We start from the raw sequence: 6,858 nt of genomic DNA, 5'->3' as shown, positions 1-6,858 counted from the left end.
AATAGAGATCTTAAACTATTGTTTACTCTTACTACTACTTCAAAGTTTTCAGTAGTTACTGTTACATAATGTGCTACCAAAAGCACAAATATATGTTACACATGTACAACTATACACAACTCTTTGGTGTCTTACTAATTACATGTAGCCTTTTTCTTAATTATTCTGAGGTGTCGTAAATGGTTAAGAATGTCTGATCTGATAGAATAGTGGACATAGATAGGATTTTACCAATCATTTAATCCATCTTCTTCATTTAAAATTGAAAAATGAAGTGTAGTGAACACTGTAGTTGACTTACCTCTCCCCTAATTAGTTTTTATAATTGACTTCAAATCAAGGGCAGAATTGGATTGTTTAAAGAAAACACCATCCCTCCTATCAGTGATTCTCCTGGAATGGGCTGCTGCAGGGCTGGAATGCCAAACTTTTCTGAGAAAATTCTATTTTTTTCCTTAAATAAGAGAGATAGGATACCATTCTTTGTCCTCCACTTAAGTGAGTATGAAGAAAAGTCCCCTTTTTTTGCTGATAGCCATCTTTCAGTTGTGGTTGGAGCCATCCTTGTAACAAAAGGGATAAATCTAAGAGAAAAGAGGAAAAGAAGGAAGGTGATTTCTCAACAACTGATTGATGCTGACCCAACTCCACCTTTGCATTCCCAGTTACAAGTTAATGATATGTTCTCAATTGTTATTCTGTATTTTTAAGCCATTGTGAGCTGATTTAAAATTGTTCACAAAGTTGATTTAACATCATTCCACCTATATTTTTAATTCAATATTAACACTACTGTGTGCCAGATACTTCCCTAAGCAATTTATTTATATTGAAACCTACATTCTTCACAAAACCCTATTATTGTCCCCATTTCTACAGATGAGGGAATCAAAGTGCAGAGCAGTTAAGTCACTTGCCCACAGTGGTCCAGTCAGTAGTGAATGGAACTGGGATCTGGAACTGCCTGAAGACTGGAGATCCATAATGGGTGTGTAGCTCCCTGCCGCCCACCCATTTTCTATCTCCCCAAAATCTTACTGCTAGGCTCTATAAAACCATGGGAACTATTTAGCTGTGTCTTGATTTTACTTATGCATGTAAGCCCCATGAGAAAAAATGATAATTGAAAGAAAAAAAGAAAAAATCTTGCATTTGCTTAAAATGTGATAAGTGTTTTTACACAGTTACAATATCAACATTCTTTCAGGAATTGCTGTTTTGTGACTGAGGAACACCTGAGTATGAAGTAAATTAGAAAACTGCATTCTAGGAAGTAAGGAGCTTCATTGGGTTAAGGTTTAATTTTGGGGTAATTTAGTAGCAAATAAGAGGGGAGAAAAAATGTGTCAATATCAAGCAATGGCCACCTCAAAAATGGTGATGTGGTGGGTCCTAGAGGGAGTCAACATGGTGAGTATACAAAAGGGTTCTGGGAACTGAGCAGTGGGAAAACAGAAAAGCAACTGGTGAGCCAGAGACACGTCACTGGGGCTCAGTTCTGGACAATTCTAGTTACGGTAGGCAATTCATGTGGCTTGATTTAATTGGCTTTACATGCAAACTAAAACCCACAGGTAGGACTCAGGTGTGCAATAGTCAATACTATGTAATCATTTAAAACCTGTGTTCTAAACTTGTTAAATCAAAACAGTTGCAAAGAGTATTGGCTAAAATAATAGATTTGTAGTTCTTCCCCTATACAGCTTCACACAATGGGTATCAAAGAGGAAGAAACATTTGCATTTTAAAGAAATATCCATGATGGGTCTTCAAATCTGGCAAATTTCAAAATTACTGATTTTAGATTAATCAAATAAAAAAAAGAGAGAGACAATAGTTATGACTATAAAACGGGGGATGCAATACAAATCAGTTCAGTGGAGATTTGAACAACATTCTTTTTAGGTTGGAAACATGTACAACCTTCATTCATGAGATATCTACTGACTACAAACTATATGCTAGCCATTAGTGCTGTATGTAAGTGGTGATTTGTGATAAACATATTGTGATTTTTCTCCCCAGAAGTAGTCAACAGGAGAGATACATAAGTCAATAGGCAATTTTAATACACTTTGATAAATTCAATATCAGAGTTACGTAGTTTTTTTTATAATTTTACAGTAGCACATAGAAGCTTATGACCTAATTTTAGGAAGCCATGCCTAAATTGAGAATTGAAAGGCAAAGGAGGGATATGTGCAGGATATGCAAAGACGGAAGTCTTCCATGGAGTAAAGCCTTATGTGAGGTGGTGGCAAAGCAGGCAGAACAAGGCGGGAGAGTGACATAGAAAACAGATGATGAAGGGTCTTCAGAAAATGCAGAGAGACACTGGAGAGATTCAAGCAAAGCATAATCAGGTTTGTATTTTAGAAAGTGACTTCAGAGTAGCGAATGAATTCCAGTAAGACCAACTTTATAGTCAAAGAGGTTAATTAAGAAACTGGAGAAGTAAATCAGGCTTTGATTATCGTCACCTTGTATTAATTTTTTTTGTTATGTAATATTATCACAGACTTAGTGGCTTAAAACAACACATACCTGTTTCTGTGGATTGAACGTGGCTTCCCTGCCTTACGGTTTCTATGACTGCCAAGTATCAGCCAGGGCTGTGTTCCCACGTGGAGACTATGGAAGGGGCGGCCTTCCGTTCCTTATGGTTGAACTAAGAGCGTCGGTGTTTGCTGACGCTCGGTCAGATGCTAACCCTCAACTTCTGAAAGTTACCGGCAGTCCTTGCCATGTGACGTTGCTCAACATGGCTGGGCTGGTAGAGGCATCCTAAGGTCTGTCCGTCGTACCTGAATTTAAAAAAGGTCATTAAGGATGAAAAGAAATGTGTAAGTTCAAGCTGTTGTCAGAGCGTCTTGAGTGAGCTTACATTTTTACATCAGTTACCATTACAATTGAGCAGTTCATGAACCTGCAGAATATTTCTTAAACATAAAAACAAAAGCATCTGACCCTTCGCTTCTTGAGTGATTATTTTCTGTATTAGGTGCAAGTGCTGGGACTATAGAATAATTGTCGTCTATGCTGTGTAATGATTATAAACTAGATGTTTGCTCTGAGTAGAGAAGAAGACTTGGAAGGAATATTCCCCTCCATGGACAGTGACTTTAAAGACATTCTTTAATTACTAAGAAAAGATGCCCCAAGAGTGCCACCCTTTCCCAGAAACACTAACAGCAGGCATTAGTCACAGTCTTGGCACAGGAGCAGATGCTGGAGTCATGGAACTTCACTTCCAAGTGGCTAAAACCAAGCATTTCATTTCAACATGTCACAGCTATTTGACATTTCAGGAAAGAGATTACGAATTAGTTTAAGTAAATTAGCCAAAACCTAAGGAATTTTTTCTAAATTACTTCCACCTTGTAGCATTGCCATATGTGTCTCCAAATTCTACTTGTCCTATATATGTCCCGAGTGTGTTATTATTCAGAGAGAGCAAAAGCCTGTTCAAATCATTTGCAGAAATCCCATAAGCTCTAGCAGTATCCTGGGCAGCTAATAGGACTAAACTAGGAATCTTTCACTTAACTGCAGTGCTGAACGTTCACATTCTTGAGTATTGATCTAATGACAGATTACAAAGCGTTCCTCAGTAGGCTTACAGATCAAGTATTATTTTTAACTGATTCCCCATGTAATTGATGGTATATAGGAAGGCAAGTGGTTGTTTCATTGGTATTGGTGCTGCTAGGTGATGCCAGGTGGATCTGAAATGCCTTCCTGATCACCAAGATGTCACATCAGACATGCAAACTCAGTTTGCCCATAGTGAGCCACCACCCCAGTGGGTAAGTCTAAACTGGATGCAGAATGTTGCCCACTGACGTGCCGGCGTCTTTTGGAACAGCTGTGGAACAGCCTTGTGCTCACTCCCCTTCATGGAGTTTTATTTTCTCCAGCTTGCTGCTCCTGCAGGCAAGACACATGGGCAAGGAAACCAAGTGATGCTTTGGAGTCTGCAAGTGTAAATTAGGCTAGAAAAACAATGTATGTAGTTAGCAAAATAACTATGACAATGCTTATATGGCTAATTGTAATACTAATAATGATAAACATAATTTTGTAGTAATGCTGCTAGTAGTAACAATAGCTAATATTTTGGTGGTTCATAGGGGCAAGTCAGAGTGTTGAAGTAGTTAATCACCCTAAGCTAATTTTAATTCCCCATTTAGAAAAGAAACTAAACTTTGGGTCTATTTATATGTTTTATCCAAAATACCTCACTCATAAGTGCCAGAGGAAGATTCACACTTAGCTGTATCTTTCTTGAAGTTCTTTGAAGTTCTTAAAGATATATAATATGGCCAATTTCATTGCAAGGATGTGAAAAATAAAACAATCTGAACAAACTGCTGGTTGAAATAAAAGGGAAAATTTTTAACAAAAGTATATTTAGGAATCAGTTTTTATCATCCATATTTCAAAGCATATAATGCTGTCAAAAAATATGCAATTATTTTTTCTGGAAATCATAATTAAAGGAGTTTAATTAAACATAATTAAAACAACCCATTCCTCAATGCTGATAAATAGATCTGGTGTTCTATAACTGTAACTTGGTTATTTATTCCTTCTATTTTTCTAAAGTCCATTATTTTCCTTTAAATGTTTGAGATGATGTATTTCACAGAGTTTAAAAATAAGTCTGTTCCATTGGGTTGGTTACACCTTCTCCATGTTCACCCCTCAGACAGCACACAAACACTCTTTGTTATTACCTGTAGCAAAAAATGCTTGCCTGTGAAATCATTACCTTCGGTTCTCAATAAAGTCTAAGGTTGAAGCACTCAGCTCATGATTTTTACCCCCTATTTTCTTAGCTTGAATTCTGGACACACAGTCTTGCCATTATAAATACTGCCTGTGAGAAATAAGGAAGTAGAGCCACTTGTGTGCTTCACCAACGGACGTGCCAGATGCCAGCCAACTGCCTAGCATGCAGCCAGTAAAGCAAACAGAAACCACACTGAGGCTTCCATGCATGGAGAATTGTAAGCATAGGCTCGCCGTTGCTTTTATTTGAAAGTGCCCAGTTTATTCTACACATTTTATATATCATGCTCTACCCAGGGCACTACAGAGGATGTGAGGAACAGGATAAACAGTATAGAGCAACTGTATGATGTGTGGGAGGTGGGGACAGCCTCACTGTGAAATGATTGCCCCTTTTTCTACTCACTTTTTTTTCATTGTCTCCCATTCCCACATACTGAGAACATGTTTACCAACCAATGACAGTGTCTCAAGTTGAAAGTGAAGTCATGCCTAGCGCATTATCTACAGCGCTGTCCTCAAAACCTTTCTTTTCCTTTCCCTTTCTCTTCTTCATTCCTGGATAGTCTAATGGTCCAAGCACAGTTGAGAAAGCCTGTGCACTTCTCAATACCCATCATCATTTCAATACAGTCAGGGAAAGCAGAACAGAGCCTTGTGGGGAAAATAATTACACTATTTGTTAAGTTACTGTCTCTCAGCTCCAAACCTACTTTCTCCTCCTCTTTGCAATAGGGCTCTGCAAACCACTTTTGTTGTATACAAACGGTTGCCCGTCAAGCTTTGACAACGAGGGGAGCCAGAGGAGCCTGCTAAGTTGGAGGAGGAGGAAGAGGCTTGCTCTTTCCTGTTCTCTGCTGGTTGCTGTTGGGCTTCCAACTGCTATGGTTCCTGTGGGCATCGCGTCAGCAAGGCTTCACGCTGGAGTGGCAATCCCTCCCCACAGGGTGGCAGAGGAAGACTGGGAAGTGGAGACAGAAAAGGAGACATTCTCCTTTCCGTGTGTTCCCTGTATGCTTCCCCTGGGATTCTTTCCTGCCTTAGTGTCCTGGGAACATCAGCTCAGCAACACATCCTCCCCCTGCAGAGGCAGTTCCTTCCCATAGCAGCAAGTGAACCCCACTTTTGGTTCCGCCAGCACTCACTGCGCCAGCCACACTGATGTCGGCACCGTAGACTGGCATCAGAAGTCTGGCTCCCAGCCCTGCAGGACCCCTCTTCCGAGCTCAGAGGTGCAGCACCCTCGCCGGAGAGCTGTGGCACACCAGATCCAGTCTTGCCAAAGGCCAAGAGAAATATAGCTGAATGACAAATTATCAGGCTCTCTCTGTGAACTCTATAAAGAACTTCCAGCAGTTGTAGAGTGTTTCCAGAGAGCAACTGGAAGATTAAGGTCATGGCTTTAAAGCTGAAGATTTAATTTTTCAGATGATGCTCTTGGTTGGGCATTTTTGGACTCTCTTTTAGAGACTGTTAATATCACTCTGTTCACTAATTTTAACTACTCTATTTTCCCTAAGAGCTTACACATCTTCAATATTGTAAGCTTGTAGAGGGTAGGAACCTTCTGTTATGTATTCTCAGTACATGGGCAGCGCTCAGTATGTCTGAATGCTTACAACAAAGGAATTGTTTGGCTTTGGCTGTAGTTCCTGATTTGTGAACAGCAGGTTGCCAGAAAGGCTCTCCCTACAGCGTTTGGAGACAGGGTGGTCGCAGAGAAATAGAATGGTAACTTAATAGCGGCCTTAATTCAAAGTATCAGCAGGGAAGGAAATGTGAGTAGCAGCAAGAAATGGCAAATTGCAGCTTCTACAGGGCAAAGGTAAAAGAGAGTCAAACAAAACAAAAAGCCCAAGAGACTCAAAAGAGTTATATTAAGATTATATCAGTAAAAACTTCTTAAAACAGCAGTCTCCGGGCCTGACTATCGGCATCATTAATATCACAGGCTAAGAATAGAAGCTGTGAAACCCTAGGAAGCTACCAAAAAGTGGAGAAACACTGAAGGGGTGAAACATACAACTAAAGCAAAGAAAAGCTGCCTCTTGAAGCTTTTTATTCTGC

At 39.6% G+C, this 6,858-nt stretch overlaps 1 pseudogene; it reads right to left on the bottom strand.

Annotated features, from left to right (window-relative positions):
• Positions 1 to 220: 220 nt before the first annotated feature.
• Positions 221 to 6,858, bottom strand: part of LOC130682327 (putative protein SNX29P2) — a 73,797-nt pseudogene continuing 67,159 nt past the window's right edge.

This window comes from Manis pentadactyla, unplaced genomic scaffold (assembly GCF_030020395.1).
Source record: "Manis pentadactyla isolate mManPen7 unplaced genomic scaffold, mManPen7.hap1 scaffold_226, whole genome shotgun sequence".
NCBI lineage: Eukaryota > Metazoa > Chordata > Mammalia > Pholidota > Manidae > Manis > Manis pentadactyla.
Note: the sequence above shows the minus strand (reverse complement) of the source record. Positions and strands in the feature narration are given on the sequence as shown.